Here is a 16,921-nt window from a genome sequence, read left to right as displayed (position 1 = left end):
CTCTACACATGAAGCATTGAGAATGTTGTTTGTGTACACATAGCTTACTAAAAAGAAAGGTTTTGGACAACTCACTTCTTGACTGGCATCTTGTGTCATGTTGTGTTGTATTTTAAGGGCATTCTCACTACCTATTTAGTCAAAAGCATTTATCCTGGTAATTTTAAGTGCCATTCACACATGCCACTGTATACAGTCTAGACTACCCATATCTGCCACAATTGTGTGTGTTAATACTTGCATTGATTTGATTTAGATTTTTTAATTATAAAAATACAAGAAGCACACTATAAAAAAACGGTAACACTTTACTTGACGGGTTCATTCATAACACATTCATAACAGCTGTCATGAACTGCACATGAAGCATTCATGACTGATTCATGAAACATGAGTCAACATTCATACCAACCCTTTCATGAATGTGGAAGACAAAACGACAAAAACTTGTCAAAATAAGAGTCCAACAATCTAGTAATCCATATTATACAGGGTATTATGAATCGTCTCCAGCATTTGTAAACACCTCATGAATATTTTATGAAGTCTACTTCAAATGTCACTTTACTATATGAGTTGTGAAGTATTCATCATACTGGGAAGTGAACTGACCATCTGTGGACCTCTGAATGGTTGGACATTCCTGTTTTATATATCTATATATACAGTCATTGATGTAGACAACTATGCATTCTTCAGAGGTTACTAGCATAAAATAAACACACAGAAAAACAAAAAACGAAATTCTCCTGGACACTGGACTTCCCCGTTGACTAAGATGTGACATGATCAGGTTGGCTAAAACAAAAAAGACAGCAATGCTGCTTTGCGATTGTTGGACTTTTATTTTGACAAGTTTTTGATGTTTTGTCTTCCACATTCATGAAAGGGTTGGTATGAATGTTGACTCATGTTTTATGAAACAGTCATGAATGCTTCATGTGCAGTTCATGACAGCTGTTATGAATGTGTTATGAATGAACCCGTCAAGTAAAGTGTTACCAAAAAAACATATTGACATCTATCTCACCACAGCAAGCTGCCAGCTTGACTTGCCTTTCATGCATGTGTTGGTCAGACTGTCCTGAATCTGGCAATATAATGGTGGAGGGACTGGGCAATTTGCAGAAATATGTGATGTGTGCCTTACAGAAATAAATATAATTTGTATTTAGCGATGAATAATGATCTATGACACGAACTGATTTGACCTGACTTGACCCAGTTTGCAAGTTAGCCTGTGTGTGCACTCATTATGATTCTCTACAACAACCTTTTTTGGTATCGCAATGAACAAAGGCAAAAAATGTGTTTCTTTCAAAATGTGTTCAAACAAATTGGGAAGCAATATGAATCTTGAATTAGATATGTTGAGAAATATGTATAAATATTGATATAAAGTAATCACAGGTGACATTAAAATCACTTAATCACTGAAATTGCAGGGGTGAGGACAAAGCGTATTGATCTCAATGGAGCATTTTGCCCATGTTCAGGGTGGGAAATGAAAAAGGAAGATTTGCATAAGACAGGTCTAACTGGTGCTTTTAAAAACAAAGAAGGGATCATAGAGAATAAAGAAGAAAATATAAAAAAAAACATCTTTGTACATCCACATAAGGTGGTAGGGTGCTCTGAAAATGAGATCCAAAATGATTTTTCAGACTTGTGAGGTCTACTGTTCAGACCCTGAAGGAATGCATGTTCTCTTCATTGTTTTTTTTTTTGTGAGTCTTTATACATATCTCAATAGATAAGAGTATACAGTGTATGTTGGGTACAAATATGTCTTCTGAAGGCCTAAACAGAGCCCAGCTAAGATATCAAATAAATGTTTGAATTTGATCAACTTTGAGGGACATTTATGACCAATTCAATTCAAAAACATTTTATTTATCCCCAGGGGCAATTCACACTTTTCTGAATGCAGATCATTCATTCAGCATAGGGAAATATTCACATGAGAAAGTCTACATTTGGAGACAACTGCCAAGCGAGACAGGAAAGTTCAGTCAGAGAGAGAGAGAGAGAGAAAGTGTGTGTGTGTGTGTGTGTGTGTGTGTGTGTGTGTGTGTGTCCAGTAAAATAACTATATCAAATAAACATATTAGCTTGATAAAATAACTCACTTCCTGTTGTTCAGCATATACTAATGTTGTTCATCTTGGAAAACCTCACACACCAAACAAACGTGGTGTGTGTAGCTGAAATATCTCCCAATCGCATAATTCAAAACGATAAGGGGGCGCTAACTCCAAAAAGGCAGTTTATGGATTACAAAACAAAATCCTTCCCCTACAGCTTTAGCGTGTATATTTTACAAAACTCCTCAATCGGTCAGTCTGCCGTGCCTTTTCATAAGACTTTACATGACACTTCCTGGAGTAGAGCATGGGTGCGTGCCCGAGGTCTCCTGAAGTTGCAAGCGTGGTTCTACCGCTACAGACCACTAGAGTGGCCGAATAAAACACTGTTTGACTGGTAATGACTCATTTAATCATATATAACAGTATGGAACGAATTGATTAACTGAAAAACGTTGCATAGTTTACCTTTAAGTTAAAGTATGAAGAAACACAGGACAGGGTGGATTTATCCTTTTATGTGCCAACACCTACTAAGAGATTTCCAATAGAAGTGACACAGAGGAGTTTTCAAGTGGGCACCCCCCTTCATAAACGTTTCGTTGATTTAAGCCCACGACGTCTCCAGAGGGCTCAACAGTGACTTCAGGCGTCCCAGAAGCACCCCCCTCTGTGTCACCCCCCTAACTGCTACTTGAGGCCCAGCAGGTGTCCTTTCGCTTCAGCCAAAGCCATTGACTGCTCCTCTCAGCTGCCTCTGACGCCGCTTTGATGGCACGGTGTAGGCTTTGGCCTCTGACTCCTACATCCTTGAGCAACCTAGTCGTAGATGACGCTACAAAGCCTCTGCAGCCTACTTCCACAGGGCGGACTTCCGCCTTCCAGCCACGTTGTTGGGCTTCTGCAGCAAGGTCGGCATACCGCAGATGCTTCCTTTCATATGCCTCCTCCACGTTATCTTCCCAGGGAACAGTAAGGTCGATGATGAAGACCTTCTTAGTATACGGGGACCAGAATACCAAGTCAGGTCTTAAGGTGGTGGTAGCAATCTCTGGGGGAAAGACAAGGCGTTGACCAACATCTGCCAACATTTTCCAGTCACAGGCAGGGCGAAGCTGGCTATGTCCTGTTGCTGCAGGTTCGCTCTTGTTTACCTTTGCCCCCTCACGCACAAATCTGACTGCTGGCAGGGGATTGGATCCTGAAGATCTTATAGAATTGGCTGCTGTTCGCCTATCCTCCAGGGTGGCGGCAAGACTCTTTAAGACCTGGTTGTGCCGCCAGGTATAGCGTCCCTGGAAAAGACTCACTTTGCACCAAGTGAGAATATGCCTGAGGGACGCTGGATTGGAGCAGAGTGCACAGCCTGGATCTTCCCCTCGCCACTGCTGAAGGTTCAGAGGTGTTGGAAGGACATCATATGTTGCTCTGATGATGAAAGAGAGCCGCTTTGATTCCATACTCCACAGGTCTTTCCAGCTCAACTTCCTTTTCTCCACGCTGTCCCACCTGGTCCACTGTCCCTGCTTACCAAGTGACACCACCTTGGCCCACCTAGCACCTTCCTCCTGATGTTTCACCTCATCCACTATCATCCTCCTTCTTTCAGCAGCTGAGGCTTTGCTCCAGGCTCCAGGCTGTACCTTTAAGTTAAACATTAACTTTTACAACTTTTCTGAGAGCGGCTAAAAATTCTGAACCTTTGAACTTAGCATTTTATCCAATGTTGCTGTTATAGTTCTAACCATTCATATTTTTTGAGTTCATGTTTCAAATTGGTCATAACTTAAAATGAGCATAATGTGTGTTCTAAGGTTCTACTGTTATCTAAGGGCCCCTTAGATAACAGCCTCCTCTGTCATACTTACATAGGTTCACCCTGATAAGGCGTAAGTGAAAGAGAAAGAGACAGAGTGGACAGAAAGGACCTGTTGTTCTGATGAGAGCTTTCGTTTGAGTTTCTTTAGAGAAATTGTCCTTAACACAGAGTATTCCGCACTGCAAACTTAATGGCTTTGCCCGTATATGCAGGTAAGGACATCTCTTTTTATGTCAGACACTGTAGAGGCTGTATTTGGTTAAACATTAACTTTTACAAAATATACAGTATTAGAACCAGTAGGAGTAATGCAAACCAGCATCTGAAGAAAGAGACTGTGCTTGTGCAAGTTGAGTTATGCACTTGACTTATGTGGTGTAAATGAGAGAATATTATCTGTATTAGGTTGAAAGAGAAATCCAGCAAATTTCCACATAGATCTCCGTTTCTGCTAGCAGTTAACGCAGCCAGGCAGCTACAACGGTACATTCTGTGGGCATGTGTACATTAGGGCTTATGGCCATGCCCCCAGAGTGTAGCACTGTAGCTGCCTGGCTACATTAGCTGCTGGTTGTAGCAACTCCAGCTTGGTTTTGTTTCATACCGTCAGTACTTAGTGACCTTGAGAAATGGAGATCTATGTGAAAACCTGTTGAATTTCTTCTTTAAACAATAACTTTTATGACTGCATGAGAGCAGCTAAACATGATAAAACTCAAGCCTTCCCTTCGCCTGCCTTTGTCACACAAGAACGTTTAGATCATTTTCATATAGGGATCATGAACTTGGCACTGAATACAATGTTGACTACAGGTTAAGGCACTCATCATAAGGATTATTCTGTCATGCGATTGAAAGCTTTTATGTCACATGTAAATTCACACAGATAAGACGCAGAGTTATCGCAAGAGTATAAAGGACTGTTGTTTTCCGATGAGAGTATTAACTGAAGTAGATTAGTTTCTTTAAAGATATGTGGCCCTATATGCTGGTAAGAAAATGTCTTCCTGTGTAGCTTAAGGTGCTGTTGAATATTGAAATGACACAACAGAAATAAGGCAATTTGACATTCATTTCATGCTACCAATTGTGCATAAAAAAGTAGAAAACAGAATATGCGATGGCAACCTACTTTGAAGATGCTGCATGGGACAATGTTAGCCTGACTAGTGCCACCACTTCTCAATGAGACAGCTGGGAACCAAACATTAATTTTCTCATATTTGAACGAAAGCCCAGATCTGTTTATTGGGCACCACAAATGCGTCTGTGCATAGCTCATCGTCTTGATTCCCCCCCTGTTATGTGATTGGTCCCCCTTTCTGAGGCAAAAATTAGGGCGGTAGTTTCCAGACTGCCTTGGCAGCGTGAGTCAAATTGTGCGCAAGGCAGCATGGGAACACCCAGGCTAGGACAATGTGTGAACTAAATGAAGAATAAATGTGTAACAGGTTTCAGAGTGACTTCCATCTAAAACAATATATGCTGAGATAAGTATTAAGACGTAGAAGAGCCTATAGCATAAGTACTGTATGTATAACGGTCAGATAATTCAAATTATTCTCAGTGGATAACTGGGGGGAATATCATTTTAGCTTCTTCCCTGAATATGTAAGTATGGATATTGGTTGGATGATAACAGATAATCTTTAACCTAAATAAAATGATTGTAGCCAGGAAATTATACTTCAGGAGAGAGAGAGAGGGCTTTATGGAAGTATAAAAATAACTTGGGACAGTAAGTCTGTACACTTTCATATATACAGTTGTGCTCATAAGTCTCATACCCATCACATACCCTTCACCATACCTAGAGACTAGCATGGTTTTATTTCAGTTAGCCTGATGGCTGGGTTGATTTGCATTGAAATATGATCTTACGAAAAGTACCCCATGCCAATCTCTAGGTATGGCAAAGGGTATGTGATGATGTGAGGCTATTATATTATTTTAGTGTGTACAGTAACGAATGTGTTGAAAACAACACAAACTCTTGTCCCTATCTGGGACAAAAAAGAAAACAACACAAATTGTGTTAGGCTATTTATTTTGTAACAAATAACAAAAGCAATGTGTTGAAAAACGATACAAACTGTGTTGTCCCTTTCTGGACACAGAGATGTGTTGTTTTCAACATTCATTTTGAGCGTGTAACCTTATAGGCTACTGTAGCATTATATCTCTGTATATTGTATCTCTATAATGTATTTTTATACTGCAGCTGTTAACACTTAACACGCTCTATAATGTTGGTGTTTATACTGTAGCTCTTTATACGGCAGCTATATACACTGCAACTTCTGCTACTGTACGTTAACTCTACCAGGGGTGCCAGTAATTGTGGAAAACTTGTAAACATTTTGCACAGTTTTTTAACAATGGTTGTACATCAGGCTTTTGATACTGTATGAACTGTGTATGAACTAACTGTATCATTCTCTTATGAAGCTATGCAGGTGACCTGGGCATTCCTGATTGTGTTTGCTATTATGGGGGTTGCTAACACAGGTAAGTGTTATGAAATGCTGATCCAGGTATACGTTTATTCGGTAACACTTTACTTGACGGGTTCATTCATAACACATTCATAACAGCTGTCATGAACTGCACATGAAGCATTCATGACTGATTATTGAAACATGAAGACAAAACAACGAAAACTTGTCGACTTCGTAAAGAAGCATTGCCGTATTTATTTATATCTAAACAGAGGTGCAGGCCTGATAGAGTTCAGGCGTGGTGCCTGAATTCAGGCTTGAGCTCGCCAAGGAACGATGTCAAGAAAGGCTATTCTCTATGTTGTCTTTGAATGTATTTGATCATTTCAGGCACAGATTTTTCCTGTCTATCAGCCCTGGAGGTGGAAAACTCCAACACAGCCAGTTTCAAACCCACAGCCAGTTTCTGGTTAATTTTGAAACTGTAGCATCATCCCCTCTCGTCACTGATAGGCCTGACCTATTTGGGGTCTGATGGAAATGTTAGTGAATTATGGTGTTCCAGACAATAATCTCCCTGAAACAAAGAATATTGTTAGAGAGAAAAGCAAAACAGTCCTTTAGACAAACTTATACAATCATAATAATAATAATACGTTTTATTTAAAGCGCCTTTTATGACACCTAAAGTCACTTCACAAGGTTGTTAAAATTTAAATCATATCACAAAAATAAAAATAGAAATAAAAATAAGTCAGTCAGTCCATCCATAAGCTTTCTTGAAGAAATACGTTTTCACTCAACTTTTAAAGTCAGTAATTCATAACGACATATATGGCGAGCATATGATGACACCTGGCTGTGCCGGTCACAATAATACAGGACATTTATGAAAATGAGAAGGGTGCTACATTAGTCAGCTCAATGATCCTAGAGTACATGCCGCACAATTCACAGACACGTTACTCATTGACTGACTTTACATCATCACTTTGCTAATCATCACTGTTAATGTTTAGCTTACTGTTAATGAGGGTTTCTGTCCCTGTTTACTACTTTCTTTCTTAAATTTCCCCTTGGCGATCAATAAAGTATCTATCTATCTATATCTATTTTCAGGTCCTGACAAGTTTTCTGTGATTGTTCCTGGTCCGGTCTCAGCTAGTTTGGGATCCTCTGTCATCCTGCCCTGTGCAGTCTCTCCTGCATTCAGTGTGGTGCCACTAAAGATGCGCTGGTACCGACCCGACCGGTTTAAAACCCCAGTTCTGCTCTATGAGAACAATAATGTCCAGCAGGACCCAGCTGGTACAGGGTACAGGGGCAGGGTGTCTCTGGTAGGAAGCCTGAAGCAGGGAAACGTGTCCATGAAGCTGGAGAACATCAAACCGACAGACAGCGGAACGTATCTGTGTTATGTGCAGAGTACAATATGGTATGAAGAAGCCGGTGTATCTTTACATGTGGAAGGTAAAGAACTGGACAATATACAAAGAACACAAAACTAATTCAACTTCAAATTTGAATTTAATTTTAAAAACGTTTTTTTCCCCAGTCATTGGCACTTGTCCACTCCTGGCTGCATCCAAAGTAGATGATTGTCTGGTGAATGTTACCTGCACATCAGATGGATGGTTTCCACAGCCTGCACTCACCTGGACTGGTGGAGAAGGAGAGGAAATCAATGCTACAAACACAGTGTACGCCACAGGTAGTAACATATACACACTTTACTGCCCCGTGATTTATAATAGAAGCTGTATGAAATGGATCATATAAAATATCATGGTTCTGTCCAAACTGAACTTTTGCAGTGCATTGTCAGCTGGCCTACCTGCAAACCTAGTGAGACCATTACCGATCATTCAGAGTGCAGCAGAACGTCTTGTGATCCATGTCTCTTTGACACATGACAGAAAATCAGACTTCATTATAAGTTGCTTTGGACAAAAGCATCTGCTTAATACCATGAACAGAAACATACAATACATCTAGTTGATACTCTCCTCTTCTTGTCTGTGTCAGATGGCCAGGTGAGCGTGAGTTCCTGGCTGCTGCTTTCTCCCTCAGAATCCGAGTCGGTATCCTGTTCTGTGGGGCTGCCTAATCAGAAGAGGAAAGAGGGCAGTGTGGTCCTATTTCTTTGCACTAAACCCAAAGGTTACCACATTAACAGATTAATCTTTTTGAAGATGACTGACATTTTTTTTTTTTTTAGATTTGAATTGAATTTTAATTAACATCAAACAATAGGATGTAGAATTACAATTTGAATTTCAAGGAAGTAGGGTTTAAATTCAATGAAATTCGAAGAAATTCATATGCATAATTTAAGGGTAGTGTTTAACAATGACGTTTCACAATATTTCTGATATGATTGCATCAAACACACAACTCACAACTTAAAACAGTAACCAATTACATTTCCAAACTAACCTTCGAAAAACTGAATGTGTGGGTTTCAACACATTCTTTCTGTTGTGACTGTGGTTCCTCAGCAATCCGGTTGTGGAATTGCAAAAAAAAACTCTGCATGGGCTCCTACTTTGGGCTTGGGTAACACTGTAGCTTAAAAAGCCTTTCTGTAAAAAAAAAAAAAAAAAGGGTTTCCCCTTTAATAAGCATAATTGCAGATTTTCAAATATAAGTGTACATGTACAAACCGACTGCATTCTGTATGTAGCCCTCTCGATCTTGATTTTGTATTTGTGTGACTAAAGTGCAGTATAAATGTATAATATTTTACTCAAAACCTTTTTATTTTACTTTAAAACTATAAAATGTATTAATTAAGGGTATGTTTTCCATTTTGGAATCATCCTGTTATGTGAATAGGTGTGATTATAATAATCATCACCTTGGTCTTGGTGCTCCTAATCCTGATCATCACTGCAGTTATCGTTTACAGAAAAGGTATGTGCTATGTGGAATGCAGTTCTTTTGTTCTGCAGTTTACTAAATATAAGTGTATGATGTGGTCTATACATACTGCACTATATACTGTAAAAGCTAATAATTGTTTTCATAAGTCGATAGCACTTTATATCAAGAGACACACATATTCACCATTAATTAGCAGCTTACTAACATGTATATAGTAGCATACTAGCCATTTGTTAGCCATTATAAATCACTAATAAATACTTATTCTGCAAGACCTTATTCTAGTCATACTGTAGTTGGTAGTACCACACCAACAGTTATTCACCCATAATAATACTTCAAAGATGGTCTATTCAATGCAGAATATGTTCCCTATTCTAAATAAAAGTTGGGTCTTTGTTCATATTTAATTCACAATTAATTTGGCACTTCTTAACCTCCATGTGTTCCCTAAACTGAAGTTTCACACTTATTAACTGTATTACAGCGCACAGTAGGCTACACAACAAGCAGACAGCCAAGTTAGCAGACTTAGCACAAATGAAACTGCACAGTATACATAAAGTTCATTTGTGGTATTTGAAATGATGACCATTTTGACATACTGTGTGTTATTAGCAGTAATACTAGTCATAACATAGGTTTGTACATCTGTTTTCTGCATTGTTAACATTAGTGCACAGAATGACAGAAGTTGTGTCCTCTGTTACTACAGTGAAAGAGAATAAAAAACTGACGAGGGAGAAGGATGAACTGACGAGGGAGGAGGCTGAACTGACGAGGGAGAAAAACAGTAAGACGCTATCCACAGGAAAGGAAAATATGAAATGAGATTTCACCTGTTTCTCCTAAAGGCCCATTAGGAGAAATAAGAATGGATTGAAATTGAAAACATTAGTATTTTGTGATCTTAATGTCACGAGATCATAAATGATATGAAATGGATCAACAGAGATATTAAATTTAACTTAATTTGGTCTTGGGCTGAGACAAAAGGAGGGTTATTTCTAATCTATTCTTACCTCATCTGTATCTTTTCAAATGTTGCTATCTTTGCTATGGGAAGGCCCAAATTGGAGATTCTCTTTAAATGTATTCAATTTTCTTTTTTTTTTTTTTTATGTATTTTTGTTACAGTAAAGCATTGTTAGGTTTCTTTAAAGGCACTATTAAATACCAACATATTAGTCATTATTAGTAGCGTTATATTTGTACATAGCTTACTATAACATATTTTCTATGGAGGAAGATAGCTGTCAATATATTTGTGTCCATAGATTTGATACACGTGCATATTTGTCTGTAATTGTGCATAAAATAAATATTTGTGAATTCTCGAATGAGTCCAGTCATGCATAAAATATACTAGGGCAGTACCCGTGCAAACAATGATTTCGAAGAAACATGTTACCCAATGATGTTGATGCAGGTAGATCATGTTAGATTGGTGATGATGTAGAATCAGGCCCGTGCAGTTAGAGCTTTTTACTGTCTTTGCAAAGTAAAAAAGTGAGGGGGAAAGGCGTTTGAGTTGCAGCTAATGGCAATATTAGACACATGTTACATACCCGTGTGTTTTTGCTGTTGTTGGTAATTATAGTCTAAAGTTAACCGCATGACCATGGCCATATGCCAGTGCTATGAACTCGGAGTGATGTTTGAATGAATGTTAAGCCTGTAGCCGATGTCCAGATAGAGTGAAGAGCCGCTGTTTTAAATGCAAATTTTAACAGAATGGTACCGACGTGTGTGTCGGCCTGATCAGGCAACAGAAGCGCTAGGCAACAGCGGTTGTTGATTAGCCTAAGCTATGCAACGTTACGTGACTGTAACAGCCTGGTGCATGTGACTGTAACAGCCGGGTGCATGTGTGTCAGACTCAGCATGTTTATCCAACATGAACAATCTTGAAACGGTCCGTTGTTTTACGTGAGACATAGTAATTTCCATGATTGGCAACGTGAGTGTCAGCGAAATGGGCTTTTTTGTTTCTATGCTGGAGTAAGTGAGAGTGAGGGGGAGTGGCTAGTGCGAGAGCGGTAGAATTGTGGGATTGCGGTAGAGTTGTATTTCGCTTAATTTAACGATATCTTTGTCATTTGTTGTCCAACAACGACCAAACTTCGCACTGCACTCACGCATGGCATTAGCAATACCCGTGTCAAATTTTAGGTCAGTCGGATGAGCAGTTCGAGAGTTATGCGTGGGACAGACAGACAGACAGAGTGACACACAGACAGACGTTCCTTGCTTTAATAGATAGATAGATTGTGTGTATTTTATCCATCCGAATACGGATGGAAAAAAAATATGAATTAAAAAATGACAAGTACGAAATCAAAACTTTCAGTAAGGCTTTCTTTGGTATGAGTTTTATCCATCCATACTCTGATGGATAAAATACACACTATATTTTATGCACGACTGGACTCATTCGAGAATTCACAAATATTTATTTTATGCACAACTACAGATATACGCACGTGTATCAAATCTATGGACACAAATATATTGACAGCTATCTCCCTCCATACTTTTCTGTCACTGTTTGGTCTGAAATTGGGGGAGTGTGACAGTCCTATGTGATGTGTTTTCAGCTGTGCTCTGTCCTTCTATAAAGGTGCCCTGGCAGAATTACAGAAGCAAATAAAGACCACAGCTAAAAGACTAACAGGTAAATATACGGTTATTGGATAAATGCTGAAACTTAGATGCTGGTGGCCAAGACTTAGAACAAACAGTAGAACAGACTCAAAGGATTAAAACACTGTACTATTATTATTGATGTGTTAAGACACCACACCTTTTTTGAAACCAAATCTTCAAAATGACTAATGTACTGTAAATCTGCTGAGTTTTAACATGTGGGTGTCAGAAATAAAGTAATACTATAGCATTATTTTGAATATGTTATGAAAAGATGTAAATGTATTCATGTATTTGTTTTTCAATTGCTTACACACATTTTCAAAGCTCTATCTGTTTTTTTCAAAGCTCTACACAAATTCAATAATTGCTCAAACAAAATGCAAAAGGTGCCCCCTATCTTGCAAAATCAAACACAGCGTTCAAAATATTGTAAACATATCTCAAAAGCAAGCATTTGTTTCACATCATAAACACATTTTCCAAAGTATTATAAACGTATGTCTTATGTCTCATTTACACACTGTTACTCTAAATCTAAAGCTCTTTTTTTTGGGGGATTTTTTTTTTAAAATATCGCCATATAAGAGTGAAAGAACAGTAATATGCAAAAAGAACTCAGTTGAATGAATCAGTTGCTGTTGTGAATTCAGTTTTGTACAGCATATAAGTGTGGCATTTTCATTGGTTGTGTTTGAAATAGGAAACAAAGTTACTTCCTGATAGATATTTTGAAATAGACACAGTTTGTGGTGTTGAAAATGTGTGGAAACAGTTGTAAACATTTTTTATGAACAATCCTGGTATATTCAGTGATATCTTTGGAGATTATATATCTGTAGACACAAGACATTCTTCCATTACAAAGCATACTGTATCTGCAAAATGTGTGTATGAACTTAATTCATAGATCGTGCCCCACTGGATCAGCAGCTGGAGGATCTGACTAACCTGGATCTAGAAAATCAGAGACTGAATAACAACATAAAAGGTACCCAACAGGTTATTCATTTTATTCATAGGTAGCCCATGTTAAAAGCTACATTGTAGATTTCTTGGATTAATTCTTGGGGGAAATTCTTTCTTCTAGTGGTAAAATGGTATATAATATATACCATTTCACCACCAATATTGCAACAGACTCAGACAACAGCTGTTGTTCGGTAACTGACCGACAAACGCGAAGGCAGAGCTAGAATTTCAGGTATGTATGTCCTTCCTAGGCTGATGCATTCTGAAGATGGAGGCTGAAACATGGCTTTCGCCATACAAGTCGCTCGTAGGTTTTCTGAATGGCAGATTCTACGCTTACGAGAATACCTTTTAATTTGTTGGTGGAAGTAACACATATGAATGAGCACACAATTTTTAAGAGAAAATGTGTTTATGCTAAGAATCGGACAAAAAAACTACACAATGTAGCTTTAATTATGTAAAAATTGCATAAAAAATATCCGTAGATTTCACGGTGTAAAACTGTAAAATTGCAACAGTCAAGAACCGTAAACTCAGAAAAGGTTGAAAAAAATTTTTACAACATGGAAACACCGTTAATTTTGAATATACATGGAAACACCGTAAATTATGAATATACCTTGCAAAACTATATATATTACGGTATTTTGCTGTAGAAAATACTATGATGCCGTATTAGGGCCACATATATATATATATATATATATATTTTTTTTTTTTTTTTTAAAGGGTGGGTTTTGATGTTGGGGCCTACTGTACATGGTTAACCCAGATAAAATACACATGTGCAAGGTTATAGAGTATATTTTTCTGTGTCCCTGTGGAGTCTATTGAGGGTTATTATTTTTTAATATTTAAATTGTATTTAAATTATTATTTTAGTTGGCACTTGTCAGTGTCCATCATTCTGTTAGTCCAGAGTTTATATGGGCACTACCGTCATTAGACATTATCTGGCACTACATGGGTATCATATTAGGGTTAGTGACTGTAAAAAATAGTTAGTATCCAGAGACGGCATCAACTTGCGCCTTTCGAGTTCGCATTTGACGTCATTACGTCGTCCTACGTCTCTCTGGAATGAAGTCGTAGAACAATCAATGGCTGCCTGTGAACGGCGGTCGGACTTTGTCGAAAGGTAAGAGACAATGTAAGATGCAGTTTGTCTGAAGAGTTGCCCAGCGTTTGTAACTTTAAAAAAACATTCCTGTCGTCCATGTTTAAACTTAACGTTTGTGCTGAGGGTTAACGAGGTGTCGGGGGATTCCAGCATTAACGTTACTAACGTCAGAACTAGCAGATGTAGCTGGTAACGTTAGCGAACTAGCTAGCAACGTTTAGCACGCCATGTCAAAGCTGACCAAACTCCTTTTCTGTTAAATGTTGGGATTCGCCCGTCATGATTGAATTAGTGAATATAAGCGTTGGTCATGTTTTACTTTTCTGTGAGAGAATGGGTTGACGAAGCTAGCCGACTGTGAAGTTTCTGCTAGCACGCTAGCATAACGTTAGCTGCTAATGGTTAGAACCGTCAATCTCGTGTCTCGTGTGTTTAAAAGCCAACGAACTTTTCTGTTGGAAGTTAGCATTCGCCCCCACCCTCACTACGTTCATTTGAACTTCAAACGTTGACGTTCGTTTTGACAATACGGGTGAATATAACAACCGCGTGTCAGGTTTTAGCTTGCCATTTGCACGAATGTTTCATTGTTGTTGTTGTTTTTAATGTGTTAACGTCCTTATTTTTTCCCCCATAAGGTTATCAAGGAAGGAAGTTGTGTATTGGATGAAGCTGTACTCTTCTAACGCCTACCTTACACTGACAGACTTTGACAAGATTTGGGAAAGATTCTTAAAAGTCTTTTAACTAATGCCCCATTCAAGCTTTACTCAAAAGACTACTATCTTTCAAGAATCTTTCCCAAATCTTGTCAAAGTCTGTCAGCATAAGGTAACCTTAATCAGGATTTCTGGAGCAAGGTAAGGTCCTAAATTATATGAATATCTACAATTAAAATTTGATATTTTCTATTTTCCAGTCAAATTATCAATAATTCTAAGAGGTGAAACAATGCATTTTCGACAGCAACCAGTAATGTAGAGGTGTAGGCTATAGGTATTATAACATCTTAAACATTTTAAAATGATCTATAAAAGTTTTCTTGCAGGAAGCTTAAAGAAACATTCCATGACAAATTGATTGATTGGTGCCATGTCTGAGGTAAGTATCAAGTACATGTAGCACCACAGTCAAAGGGGTGGAGACGCATAGAAATTTTCATTCCACTCTATTAAAGACAGAATACCAACTGATATCATTTGCATTGCTTTTTTACTCAGGGCAGCAGTTTTCCGAATACATTCTGTGCTCTTTTTGTTCCTTCCTCTCTAGTGATATCAACTTGCTCGGTCATATTGTTTACATTTTACCTCTATTACCTACTGTCTCCCTCTTTAGAGAATGGGAACGGAAGTCAGCGGCGCAGTGCATTCTGGGACAAAAAGGGCATTTTCCTCCATTAGGTGACCTGACGATCGTGGGCACGGACGTTACATCCAACAACACAACAGGTTCGTCCCATGATGTGTGAAAAACAGTGTTAGAAACAGCGAGTTAGCAATGTTTTACAATGTTTACAATGATACAGCATTGGCAGCAGCGTACAAGTGGCCTCACTATGTATCCCAGACGCCACCGCGGCGCAACCTCGAACACGTCCGCCACGTCACATTCCCATTCTCTATCAGCCCTAATGTCCCCTATTAATCCCCTCTTTCAGCAAAACGACCTGCTCACATCTGAAGGAGGTGCAGTAGGACACACAGTAGGCTTGTTGGTCCATCATGCCGGTAAGAGTCAACAGAATGCATTTTACATTTTACAGGCAATAATACTGTTAAAGGGATTTTTGGTGCGTGTTAACATTGTCTCATCCTTATGCTGCAGTTCAACCCCATTTCCTCAGTTGATCAACCTTCAAGTTTGCAGAGACATCATATAGAAATGGTAAGATTTTGCTGTTGCGTTGACTGGATATGTAGTATGTATTTTAAATGTTCAGCCTCTCCCTTTTCCTCAACCTTTTTTGTTACCCCCACCCACTGAAACCTTTTTTTTTTGCATGCTTTGGCCATGCTGAATGCGACTTATTACGCTGGAATGAGGGTATAGTTCCATTCCCTATTGAATTAGAAACCGCCACATTTCTTTTTCTGCCCTTTTTTGAACACTTTGTTACAACAGAAGTCCTATAGATATATGTCACACCAGATGTGCTATATGTTGGTGGTTATGTCTTTATTTCTAAATTTAATTTGGAACAATTGTTTTCATAACCCCCCTCCCCCTCCTGGTTGGGGCCCTTATCAACAGGGCTATTTTCAACCTTCTGAGTTTGCAGGTCTACACTGAGCTTCATGATAAATTAATGAATTGCTTTTATTCGCTCATTGTAGATGATGTGACTTAATGGTGCCTTTGTTCTCTCAGCTCTCTCCCTATGCTGGTGTTCCTGATCCATGCAGTGGTGTCAGAAAGGGTTGATGTAGCTCCTGAGCTCCTTCTAGCCTGGATGGATTTTTGATGTCCAGAACTCACCTTTTTTGATTTCGCAAGCCACAGAAAGGCAACACCTTTGTGACATCTCAATGGTTTGTGCACCTGGGCTATTCCATGCCAAAAGACTGTTGAAATCTTTGGACTTTTGCCCTAATCACTATGTAGGAATGGACACATTCCTGGTAATTATCAACACCTTATGTTTACTGATGGGACAAAGAAAACTGTAATTTCTAAGAATAAAATTGTTGGATTTTTATAGTAAATAATGTTAATTGTGTTTTTTCACCGTAAAAATTACGGTGATGTTCAACCGTATTTATTACGGTAAAATTTTGGCAACCACAGCTGCCAGTATTTTACCGTAAAATTGAGCCGCTGGTTTTTCACCGTAAAAATAGCGGTGATGTTCAACCGTATTTATTACGGTAAAATTTTGGCTACCACAGCTGCCAGTATTTTACCGTAAATTGAGCAGCTAGTTTTTCACCGTAAAATGAACGGTTAAGTTCAACCG

General features: G+C 38.6%; 1 long non-coding RNA gene across 2 annotated transcripts; it reads left to right on the top strand.

Moving 5' to 3' along the window:
• Positions 1-14,615: 14,615 nt before the first annotated feature.
• Positions 14,616-16,649, top strand: LOC134060329 (uncharacterized). 2 transcript variants are annotated; one of them, XR_009935164.1, is made up of 6 exons: positions 14,616-14,825; positions 15,014-15,066; positions 15,304-15,416; positions 15,626-15,695; positions 15,793-15,852; positions 16,336-16,649. It is a non-coding gene; the product is annotated as an uncharacterized LOC134060329 (long non-coding RNA). The 2 variants fall into 2 exon arrangements; XR_009935165.1 differs by having other exon boundaries at positions 15,003-15,066.
• Positions 16,650-16,921: the final 272 nt, after the last annotated feature.

Source organism: Sardina pilchardus, chromosome 16 (genome assembly GCF_963854185.1).
Source record: "Sardina pilchardus chromosome 16, fSarPil1.1, whole genome shotgun sequence".
NCBI lineage: Eukaryota > Metazoa > Chordata > Actinopteri > Clupeiformes > Clupeidae > Sardina > Sardina pilchardus.
The sequence above is the reverse complement of the archived record's forward strand: the minus strand, read 5'-3'. Positions and strand labels throughout refer to the sequence as shown.